Source organism: Panthera onca, chromosome C1 (assembly GCF_046562875.1).
Source record: "Panthera onca isolate mPanOnc1 chromosome C1, mPanOnc1 haplotype 2, whole genome shotgun sequence".
NCBI classification, from domain to species: domain Eukaryota; kingdom Metazoa; phylum Chordata; class Mammalia; order Carnivora; family Felidae; genus Panthera; species Panthera onca.
This window is the reverse complement of record NC_138346.1, coordinates 183,804,925-183,817,198: the sequence shown is the minus strand read 5'-3', so window position 1 is coordinate 183,817,198 and position 12,274 is coordinate 183,804,925. Positions and strand designations below refer to the sequence as shown.

General features: G+C 54.3%; 1 long non-coding RNA gene across 1 annotated transcript; it reads left to right on the top strand.

The window, feature by feature from the left end:
- The first annotated feature begins 299 nt into the window (after positions 1-299).
- On the top strand, positions 300-9,648 carry LOC132671652 (uncharacterized). The gene is made up of 3 exons (XR_009607202.3): positions 300-1,694; positions 3,632-3,681; positions 9,501-9,648. It is a non-coding gene; the product is annotated as an uncharacterized LOC132671652 (long non-coding RNA).
- Positions 9,649-12,274: the final 2,626 nt, after the last annotated feature.

Sequence of the window (12,274 nt, the reverse complement as noted above, 5' to 3'; positions counted from 1 at the left end):
ACCCTGCATGGGCACGCCCGGAAAATAAGGGCCCCAAGAGAGTGGTTGTCCGTGGTTGATACTGGCCTTTTCCATGTGAGACAGGAGGTTGAGTGCCACAGTGGTGAATCAAGATCTCATTTTAAGCCCAAGAGGAGCCATTTTCAAGGATCTCGTGTGGAGAGTCCTTTGAGCAGATGTTTTGCCACGTGGTGGTGCCCACTAGATGATGCCCTGGTTCTCTCTGGCCTCAGAATCCGGACTCTGACAAACTACCCTGTTCAGATGTATCCACACAACAAAATCTTCAGCCTTTTTTTTTTTTTTTTTTAATATAACTTGGACTTCCATTTTGAGAGAGTTTGAGCCTTACCCTGGAATGAAATTATACACAGCCTACTATGTACTTAACACAATCATAATTGGGTTTAATTGTTCTGAAGCACCACATCAGTGATTATGTGAGAATGGTGACCGAGGCAGCTGGGAGCAGAATCCCCATGCTGGTCTGGTTTGGATTCTTGTTCACCTTTCCTGACTGATGGCTGCTTACGTGGCCAACCCCACTGGCCCGGTTGCCAAATATAACCTTCTGATTGATCTGGTTGGACTCGGTGGGGTACAAAGAGAGAACAACTTTAATTTCTTTCCCCCAACCATTCCCTTCAGCTGGTTATACGGTCCCTTACCATCCCTGGATCGTGTCCTGTGTGGATCCAACAGCTTTCCTGTCAGTATCTGGTGTTGGAAGAATCTCCTTTTCCTGTATTACAAACTCTCCCCTGATCAAAATCAATCTAAATTTCTCACCAAATTCGAAATGTTTGTCTCCCGCTCAGCTCCGTTCAGCTCAGAGTAAGCCCTGTGATGTCTTCCCCTCACTGGAGGCTGCCAGTGGCCTCTGCTAGGCTGGGCAGGAAGGTGAGATGAAGAAAAAGAGGACATCAGTGCCCTCTGGGTGGCATTATGATCATTTTCAAGGGCAGTGTGAAGATCGAACTATTCTTTACAAGTCAGGTGGCACATAGCAAGCTTTCAGTAAACGGGAACAACATCTGAATTTCTGAGGAGTCGTCTCACTTCCTCCAACTAGATTGGATGTCAGTTCGTCTTGCTAGTCCAGAGATGGCTCCCTGCCACCATCTGCCTGGCCTGCAGGGCTCTCTTTGATGACACTTAGCCAATCTTGAGCGCCATTATCTTATGTACTCCTGACAACGGATCCTACAGAATAGGTGTTATTATCGCTCCCATTTACAGGTAACAAAACCGAAGCTCACAGAGTTTGAGTCATTTGCACAGGGTCAAATAGTTTGTAAATAGCAGAACTGGGATTTAACCCAGGCTTGTGTGATTCCAAAGCCTGCATGAGTCCTACCACTCATGTTACTCCGTGACCTCCTTGCCCTTTGTCCTGTCTTTGTTCCCTCTGCCAATGACTCTCTTCACTCTGGACATAATAGGGCATCTCTTTGAATGAAGTCACTTCCTGCTTGGAGTGCACCCTGGAAATGGGTCCCCCAGTGCTCAGTAGAATGACACTTCCTGTGTTGCATCATAATAAGTCCCCACAGCAGCTGCTTTGGTAATACTGACTCCCTCCATTTTCTTTCCACTATTATTTAAGCTATGTAAAGTTGCGTTTTCACGAAAAGCATCCAGTTAGCGTCGCTTCAGCATCAGTCTCGCGCCCAACACTGGATTAGTCATGAAGGGTAAGGTGTTTTCTGATCTTCGGCCTCGGATCTATTTTGAGAGATAAGATATGTAAACAAAAATTGCCAGCAATGCCAAGATGTATGGAGTAGGTGAAGGAGTACAGGGAGTCAGTACCATAGGAGCTCAAAGGCAAGAGCAGACTGCTGGCTGGTGGATGCAAAGGTTAAGGGTCTGGGAGAGCAGGTAGTAGAAGGTTGCCTGGGAAACGCTGGGCTGGTGCTGAGCCTTGAAAGCCGGGTGGAATTGGGATAGGTGAAGGCGAAGAGGACGTGCCTGGTGTGTTTGCAGCAAGCAGGATGCGGGCGCCTGGAGAGGCAGGAACCCAGCATGGGTGCAGGGACATGTTCTTCCAAAGGAGACTCTCTTTTACAACCACGAGCCTCTTTGCTCCCTGCTTGGGGGATTTTTATGACCCCATCCATCTGTTTGCAGTCAGGTTTGCTTTGAAATTCAAAAGCTGAAAGGGAAGTGCTATATTGGAGCCAGAGCGGGCTGGGCAGCTGTCTCTGAGAAGGAGGGAGTGGCTTCATGGCGCATAAACCACAGCAGGCAAAGCACCTCTTCTCCTAGGCCTGCGTTCCTGGGAAGCCTGGGAGCAGGAGTGCTTGAAGGGGTGGGGGACGATCAGTTCCCTGGAGGAACTTCTCACACGGGTCTGAGCCGGCAGCCTGTGTGCCCGGCAGCAGGCAGCCCCCCGCAGATGGAGGCCGAGCCTGGACATTCAGGGTTCCTTCAGTGGGGGCTTCGTGCCTGCTCCAGATCCGGCGGCCCATGTTTGTTTCTCTTTCCTGCTCTGGCTGACGGGCCCAGGCCCGCTAGGAGAGTTGGCTCAGCCCTCCGTGCCTCCTGAATTTCCTGGCCCCGCTACACCCCCTGCATTCCTCAGGAGCCTCAGTAGCCCAGAGAGACAAAACTTTTTTCCATCTTCTTGAACAAAAGACTTTTAGTGACAGTCGTTGATCAAACCCCAAATCCACAGTAGGACTTCCAAAGAGTCAGGGCTTCAGGCCCCTGACTTCCCTCAGCCCCACATGCCCTAAGACCGCCTTCTAGCTAATGGCCTTTGTCCGGCCCAGACGCCTCCTCTACCACATGTCCGCATCTTTCCTGACAGGCACACAGCCAGCAGAAGTCCGTATCCATCTCTCTGGGAAAATCCTCCCCAGTGGCTCCTTCTCACCCTCCCATGGCTGCTTTCCCTGCCCCCATTTTAAACACCCGTGAGCCTTTTCTCCATGCCACAAGCCACCACATACCTGGGCGTGCCTTTGGACCTCTGTTTAAAGATGGGCTCTGCTCGAATGTGTCTGAGGTGCTAGAGGAGGCATCTGGGGTCGGGCGAAGGCTGTTAGCTAGGAGGTGGTCTTAGGGATGCGGGGCTGAGGGAGGTCTGGGGTCTGTAGTACGGCTTGGAAATCCCTACTGCACATTTTGGATTTGATCGATGTGGAGCTGAAGCTCCTGCGCCCTGGAGAAGTCAATGGCCCTTCTATAAGTCAGTCAGGCTGCTGGGCTGCAAACCGCTAATGGTGGCAGCAAGTCAGTGAGCTTTAGCATGTGGCCCAAACCAACACTTTAGAGCAGGTGTTTCAAAGCCGAGGAGCTGAGTTGAGAGGTTGGAGGGTGGAGGAAGATCTTGACGTTCTAGCTTAGAAAAGCTAGGGGACTCTTTAAAGATCATCTACTCTAAGTTCTGCTTTTTTTCACATGGGGAAACTGAACTTCAAGAAGGGGGTGTCATTGGCTTAATGTTACGATCAGGTCCATGGCAGAGCAGGACTGAAACCCACTTTGGGGCTTGAATTAGGCATAATCTCCCACTTACACCCCTTGGGGTCCCTGAGTGAAGACTGGGGGATGGTGGAAGTTCAGGGCACACGCCCCTTTCCTCTTTCAACCCTCATAATAACGCGCATTGATGTTGCCTTTGCAGAAATGAAGCACTTCTGACCCGTTGTCTCAGTCACCGTTACAGGCTACAAAGTAAGTTATCTTCATCCCCATTTCCAGGACGAGGCAAATAAGAATGAAGGTTAAGGGACACGCCTGATGAAAGGTGACCAGTAAGCAGCCAAAGAGAGTCTTGGGCTCAGGCCTGTTGCTCTTTGCAACGTATCACTCTACCTCCCTACTCCTTGAAGGGTGCTACTCTCTTTTGGAAAATGAGGCAGAAAAGGCTGGAGTAGAAAATAAGGTAAAAGGATGCTAGCTGAAGATCCTAGGATCTGGCACAATCTCTCAGGACTTCTCATTTTTCATGGGTGAAAGAAATATGTAGAGCAGGGTTTCTTAGCCCTTCCAGGTTCAATGTCCCATTTTATTACAAATATTTTATAATGTCCCTTTCTATACTGACATATCCTAGGCCCTCATGGTAACTCTGTGGCATCAGGGCTATCCTCTCGCATGCTGCTGATGGGAAAACTGGGACTCAGTGGGAGGATGAGATTAGGCCCAGGGCATCAGGCTTTTACACAATTTCGTGCCACTTGGTGCTAAAGCTTCCTGGGCGGCCTGCTGACCCCAGGGCAAAGTCCAGTGCCACAGCTGGCAGGTGACAGCCTCTCACACCGGACCCCAGCCACCGCCCGAGCCCAGCCTCCCACCACAACCTTCCCTGCACACTCTAGGTCCGAAGCCAGTGGGTCCTTTCAGTTAGGTCCCCAGGGATGCACTGTTCGTCTCCTCCACCCCCACCTCTCCTGAGAACTCAGGCGCGGGACCAGTCTCAGGCATAGACTGCGGTGTGAGAATCAGCTCCTGAGAGCCGGCCCCCCTCCTTCTCTGCCCCTCTTCCTATCTCGCCCTAGGCCAGGACCCACCCACCCCTACCACCTCACAGGGAAGCCAGGGTGGTTAGCAAGGCCACAGATCCATCAAAGACGATAATGCTGGCATGCCCTGACTTTTTTGTGGCAGACATGGCTCTCAGCACCCTGCATGAGTTAGCTCACCGAATCCTTGGGCGACCGCACACCAGAGAGCTCCAGGGACGTGCTTAGGGTCACACAGCTGACCGCTGGCTCCCGTTGGCTCCCTGATACTGTACCAATTCCTAGATGCACGCAGCAAGTGGTCCGGGCCTGCCCTGGCTCATCTCTCTGGCCATATCGTCCCCAGCTGCTGTCTTGCACCCTGCTCCCGTGCACGCTGAGACATCTGCAGGCCCCCGGCTTCTTGCGGGCTGATCTCTGCTGCCCGCCTGAGTGGCAATCACAGTTAACCTGTGTGTTGGGCCTTGGTTTCCAAAGCATTTTTACCTGCACCATCTCATTAAAACCTCACTGTAACCTGTGTCAGAAGCAATTTTAGTATCCTCATTAAAGAGATGGGGAAAAAGACACTGAGAGGGGAAGGCGATGCCTGGGGCCAGGCCCCCGGCTCCCTGATGACCAGCCATACCCCAGGCTGAGCCTGGACAGTCCTGGTGGGGAGAGGGACAGGGGATGAAGAGTGAGGGGCTGTTCTACTGAGTCTGGGGAGCCAGGCAGGCCCTGGAAGCAGTTCGTGTTGTCAAGTTTCCCCGGGAGGAGTAAAGGGCTTGCTCCCAGGGCCTTCCCCTAGGGGTCCCTGCATCCTGCTCCCCAACTCTCACCCCATCCCAGCCTCTGTCCCAGGTCCCAGGCTCTTTGGAGAACCTGATGTGTTCCCATTCCGGTGGGCCTGACCCTCTGCCTTGACCTTCTCTCTGACTGCTCGTTCCTTCTCCCCATTCCACCTCTCCAGCACCGTCGGTCTCTCTCTCCTCAGTCCCTGGCTCCTTCTCTGGATCCTCACCCCGTCTTTCTGTGTATTGTTCCTTTTCTTCCCCAGTTCCTCACTCCCCCCTCCTCCCACCCCTTATTGCCACCCCCTTCAGCCCCTTCCATCCTTCCAGAGTCTCGGGGAAGACAGGAGGATGAGAGTTAAGAAGTGTCCTTCGGGCGCTTGCCTGGGGGCTGGTGTGTCCAGGTCAGAGATGTTATCATTCTTTTCTTGTGACTGATCAGGGAGGAAGAAATGGAAAATATGAAAAAAGAAAACACAAGAACTGTTTGTAGCCCAGAACCAACATGAAAAAGGTTTTATGAATATTTTCTGAAAATAATCTCTTTTTACGGTGCTGTAACAGCGGCCGGCCCAGCTCGCCTGGCCCCACGGAGCCCGGCCCGGCCCCGGTCAGCCAGGTCAGGGTGCGCTCTCTGCTGTGGCAGGCCTGGAAGTAGTAATGTCGGGGAGGCTTTCCTGCCTGGCTCAGGGAACCCTGGAGCTCCCATACCCCTTAGCCCACGGAAGCCCATGGCCCGTCTACGCTTAGTTTTTCTGTCTACCTGTAACCCGGATGTGGCTCAGGCATTCCTGCTCCAGCATGCCTGGTTAGGATCATCCTAGACACCCAGCTCTGTGGCTGAGGTCCAAGCCCTCCTGGAGTCCCTGAATTCCCGGAGGCTCTCACTCCTGTGCCCTTCTTGGCCTCCAGCTCCTTGTCGTTGACCTTGCCACATCTGCCTCACACCATGCCAACCTGGCCATGAAATCAGCCCCCTTCCGTGGTTCTCCCCATCCCAGATCTTTACAAGTGGCGGGGAATGCTCTGGAGATTGGCAGGGCAGATGGAGCTGGGGTTCCCATGGCAGCCAGGAAAACGACCGCCATCTGCAGGTTTTCTCCCCAGTGGGAAGGCCTTGTTCCCACCGCCCTCGGTGCCTCTCCATCCTCCTCACTCCTCGCCCCTCCTCCTTCCTTCTCTCCATTCCTGCTTTCTCTTGCCCGTCTTTTCAGGAACAAAATGATGAAACTCCTCCCTTGAGCATAAGGAGTATCTTCCCTCCCCCTCCGGTGAAAGGGGGAGGCGTAGTTTTCCTTTCTACCTCAAACCCCCGTGAGGCAGTCTTCCAGAGGTGTTGCTCTTTCTCAGAGGGATTTAGTGAACACAAGTTGCTCCTCCTTCCATGCAAAAGAGGAGACTGAGGTCCGGAGAGGGGCAGAGCTCGCCCAAGGCCACACAAGCAGACCACGGCAGAGCCGAGGCTGTGGTCCTCATTGCAGGGGTGCGGGGGGCGGGCAGGGTACTGTCTGACGGTGCAGCTGAAAGGTTTGGCGGCAGGGCTGCAGACGTTCAGGGGTGGGAAGGAGGGCATCAAGGAATAGAAAGATGGATAAGGAGTGAGGGCACGGAGGTAGGTGCGAGACAGCAACAGGGACAGGTAGAGGAGAGGGAGATAGAGACGGCCTTGGCCAGCCTCTACGCTGCGGTGGGAATCTCTTCTCCATTGAGAGTTACCCCGTCACACACCTCCCGTGCCAGAGAACTTACTACCTCCTCAGCACTGTGACCTGGTTGTGGGGTGGGGTGTGGAGGACAGGATGTATGGGCCGCTAGGGACAGCTCCTGGGAGCTGGAAACTTCCCGCGGCTTCCCCCACAGGCTCAGCTCTGAGTTTTGTATCTGTACAGAGAAGCCTCCTGTCTGGAGCGGCTCTGCAGAGATTTGGGGCTGAGACAGGGTTCCCCTGCATCCAACGCTCGAATATGAGACCGAACAACCTGGTTCTCTCCAGTAGAGCACCTCAGCGGGAGCCAGCTCGGAGCAAGGGACTCGGTCTGTCAGGGCAGGAGGGGGCGTTGGGGCTCCCAGGTTAGGAAGCGCAGACCCTCGAGTGTACTGCGTACAAACACTTGAGTGTTCCCTTTTGCCACCTGCTTGTCCCCTTAGTCACCCATTCCATCGTTTCTGAGACCCCGTTCCTGGCCACAGCTTGTCCTGCAGGGAGCACTTCACGTGAGGACTATGTCTCCCAAGGAAGGGCAAGGGCTCACTCTCCCACTGGGCTTCGAGGCAGGTAGAGGCAGGAGCTTCATTTCATGAAAGCAGCTGGTGTGTGAGGGCCAGAGGACATGGGGGTCACAGGCCACAGCAGGACTTCTCAGACCACTGGTATCAACCCCGCAGACCAGTGTGGCGGCGCGGGGCAAGGAGCAGGCGAGGCCCCTTCGTGCACCTCCGTCCAGAGTCGGGTGGGTGGGACGGAGGTCTTGCCGGCCTCCACGACGAGAAAGAGGCTCATTGCACGGGGCCATGGATAGGTCCCGACCTAGCCCACGTGGCCTGTGCGATGGGGACGCAGACACCCCCTCGCCCTCCTCATGGGCTGAGCCCATACGTGGCAGCTCAGCACAGCCGAGTGAAAGCGAACACAATAGTCTTGGGGCTTGACTCCTTGGCGCTCCAGTCTGGCTCCAGCATTTACAAGCTATGTGATTGTGGTCAGGTTAAGCTCTCTGCGTCCCAACTCCTTCATCTGTAAAATAGAGACAGCGGGGAGTAGTCGTGAGAAAGAAACGGTTTCAGGCTCGTGAATGTCTAGAACACTGTTTGTGCATCATAAATGCACGCTACGCGTTAGCTCCGGCCGTATCGTCTGTATTACCTTTTTCTGGAGGCGGGTCCCACACGGCCGGTCCGTGTAACTCTTGGTAGGAGCCAGCGAGAACGTGTCGACCACGGCCAGCGGGTCCTCTGGTGAAGGCCCTCTGGTGAAGGCCCTGTGGTTTCAGAACACGGGAAGGCTTCTCCCGCTCCCAGCGTCTCAGGACCTGCCCCCTCTCCCAAGGCCCAGGGGTGAAGTCTTCCCTCTGGGAACTTGTGCAGGAGCACCGTGTGGAGAGCCCAGCCCGCTGACGCTTGAACTATGGCGTCGGTTGTGATAGAAAAGGAGGCTTTTAATCGGTTTTCCCTCCCTGCTCTTCTTCCTCTCCTTCCTCCTTGACTCCACCATTCTTCCACCGGTACCCACTAGCTGTCAAGTCCTGTGCTCGGGGCTGAGAACTCAGAGATGAACAGCCACGGTCCTGGCCCAGGAAGGGGAGGGGAAGGGCAGGCACATCGTGTCATTTGAGCACAAGCCAGGTGCACAGGGAGCAGGTGCTGTGGGAACAGGGTGGGGGAGGGGGAGGAGTGGCTACCTCTGCTCAGAAGCCTAGGCCTCCTGGAGCGGACACCACCAGGGCTGGGCCACGCAGGATGTGTAGGAGCTCCACAGAGCAATGAGCAAGGAGCGGGGGAGGTGCGGAGGGATGGTCAGTGCCGGGGAACAGCATGTGTGAAGACGAGGAGTGGTGAAGGCTAGGATGAATTTAGGAAACATGGAGGGAGGCAGTAATGGGAGTGTTGAATACTAGGAAAGGAATCGGAAAACTGAGAACTTCACGGTAGAGATGCTTCATGCCGGGAAGGGGCCAGGTCACAGAGGGCCTGGCGGGAGGGGGAGGGGACTGCGGGGCACAGCTGTAGGTGGCAGTGGTTCAGGAGAGGGCGAGGACACCTGGGCTGGGGTGGAGCAGTGGGGGTGGAAAGAGGGGGAAGGTGAATAAGGAAGAATTGGTTGGTCTTGGTGAGTGACGGAGTGAGGGAAAGGGGGCCCTGAGGGTGAACCCCAGATCCCAGCTTTGTGGCTCACATGGGCAACTCTTTCCCTGGCCCTGTGGGCAGCTCAATCTGGCTGGACAGGGCTATCTGGATCCCACTTGGCCTGAGGCCTCTCCAGTCACTGGACCCCTGCCCACACCACCCTCCCAGAATCTGCCCAAGTTTTTGTATGGAAAATGGGCCCGTTCCAGCTCCTCCAAACCACTGCCTCCGGTCTTGGACCTCCAGAGGTGATTTCCCCAGATGTTCCCTGGCAGGAGAAGGGGAGCCACCAGCACACAGAGACACCATTCCGCGGAGTTCATAATGTCTTTTATTAATATATTATGCTACAAAAATATTTTTGGCAAAATAACATTAATAGCATCTTTCTTTGTCTTCTGTATTCTTAAAGGACTCTTCATGATAAATCACAGAGGTGAGGGGAAGAGGTGGTTACAAGAACAACATCACCAGTATCTTTCAAATACATTAAGAGCTGAAGCTTGTGTCACATAATGAGTCAGCAGGGGACCTTCTGCAATCTCTTTGAGGCCCGGGAATGGGGCAGGAGTTCTGTCTGCCTCTCCTCTGAGCTGGGACCTCCCTTGGCCAGGAGTCAGGCCCTGCTGCCCCAGCCACTGGGGCCGAAGACGTCCCACAGCCTCGCCGGAAATGTCTGAGACTCGGGTCCCATCCAAAGCCCACTTTGCCTGCAGCGGGTCTGGCGACGGAGCAACCCTTAAGGCACGCTACTCCACCACCTTTCCTGCCTGTGACATAGTCCCAATCCCAAAGCGGCCCGTGGGGCCTGGGAGGAAAGCCGATCGCTGAGCCAAGAGGGCAGTGGCACCTCACCTTCATGGGGCCCTGAAATTGCACACAGCACTCCCGCGTGCTAGAACAGCACAGGCAGGAAACTAGGTCTCCATTTAACAGATGAGGAAATGGAGGCTCAGAAAGGAGCAGAGACTTGCCCAAGGTCACCCAGCAACGTGAAGGAGTATCCAGAGCACCTCTGGAGAGGAAGAGCCAACGTTTGGATAAAGGATGGGGAGATCCGAGGGTGGGTTGATGCTCCCCAGAAAGGGCCAGGTAGGGGATCAATCAGTCCTCACGGCCCATCTCTTCCCTCCCCACATGCTCGAGAGCAGGGAGGGAAGCAGCTCCGGGCTGGGGTCAGGGGCCCTGGGTTCCAGTCCAGCCCTCCCCCACCACCCACAGCACCCCCTGCCTTAGGGTAGCAGGCAGGCCTGCCAATTCACGTCAGGCCTGGCTGGGCTGCTGAAGAACGGGGGTGTGAGGCTGGACTGATTCCTGAACCCTACTGGTTTAGACGGCCAGCCCGGGTGATATTTTTGGCTGCTTAGATTAATTTTTGGAAAAATAACAATGTTCAAAGAACCTGAGCATTACAGAGCCAGGAGGGACCCTCAATGTCATCTACACCAGTCTCTTGCCAAGACTTCAGCTCTTATGCCACATCTCCAGCCAGCGGGCCTACTGTCCTGCTCACACCTCTTCTGACAGGAAACTCACCACCTGCAGGGGACAGCTTTGGCTTTGTAGAGATTATTCCTCTAGCAGAGCTAAGGTCCGTCTCTCTCCTTTCCTCTCTTCATTCCTTTCATCCTCCTTCTCTCTCTACACATCTCCTGAGTGTCCCCTTCATGTCAGACGAGGATACAAAGATGAATTTACGTGACCCCTGCCATCAAGGAGCTCACAGTCTGATAGGAGAGCAGGTACACTATTACACAGTTTCAACACTGATCAGTGGGTGTTGTGATAGATGTGAAAAAAACACAGAAGAATCATAGGGGGCTTCCTGGAGGAAGTGCTATCTGAGTTAATCGTCAAAAAATGAGGATCTGGGGAAAGATAAGGGAGTTTCCAGGTCCAGGAAACATCTGTCTATTCTAGAAATGACAAATAGGATGGCTGGCAGAGTCAGTAGGGTCTGATCACAGAGGGTCTGGAAGGCCAGGCCGAGGGCTTCCGTTCTTACCCCACACTCGCTATCACCAGCCCCAGTTCTGTTCTCACCACACAGGATACCATCAAAGCTGCAATGCCCAGGTGGAACTTCTCTTGGCCTTCCAGGTGGTTTTCACAAATGTTCCTTGTGGTGGAGGACTGTTCTTTGGGATCCATTGTGACAACGGCACCGGGCTGGAGACTGGGCAGGCAGAACAAGGGTCCTGAGCCCTGAGGCTTTCCCAAGTCTAGCTGAGGCTAGGCAGGAGATGACAGAGCATTTCATATGAGAAAAATCAGCTCATGGTTATTTGGTGCAAAGGTAAACTTTCCCGTCAGTGCAAGTTTCCACGCTTCATAGACTCCAGATCTTTGAATCTCAGTGTTGGAGGGGCCCTTGGTGGCCCTTTGCAGCTCCTGGCAGCCTAACGTCTCCATTCTCCCTGCCTTCACCTGGCTGCTGGTGCACCAGAGCAGCCTGGAGGAAAACCAGAAGTGCGTGGCCATGCTGACAGCTCCCCGAACGCCCCTGGGTCATTTGGTCAGTTTTCCTGAGACACAGGGGACCTAGGGCCACCACTAACATGCTGCCTAACCCCAGACAGGTCACTTAACCCACTGGGTCTCAGTCCTTCCATCTTCTCTGCCACCTGAAGGTCAAACACAAAAGCCGTAAGAAAGGTACACAGATGCTCTCAGAGCAACAGGGGACTTTATGAGGCTAGACACGTAGAACGTGCCGGAAAAAAATGTCAGCAGTGGTGGACAGATCGTGCAAAGTGTGTAAGTGGCTACTGATGGAGTGGTGGTTCCCTGGCTCAGGATGAGAGAATTCCAGTGCCCCAGCTAAGCGGATTTCCACAGACGCCTCAGGTCTTCTGGGACATAAGTCAGCAAGCTCAGTTCATTTCAAACCCTGGCCGGTGGGTGGGCCTCAGGGATCAGTGAACTTAGGCTGTAGATGTCGGGTCGACATGGGCTCTGGCCTGTCCCGTTAGCACATGCCTACCTAATCAGCCCGCCTACCCTTCTGCCGCCATCCATCTTTCTCTAAACACTTGAGTGCTTGCTTGAGGGAAAGTTTGGAATCTCCCAGTCTGTCCAGAGGAGGGATCTGGGGAAGGTGAAGGCTGAGTCTGTCTGTGGTCAGGGGCCTAGATAGGAGAACCTCTAAAGTTGCTTCTAGGAACGTAGGACTGGTCTGCTTGTTCC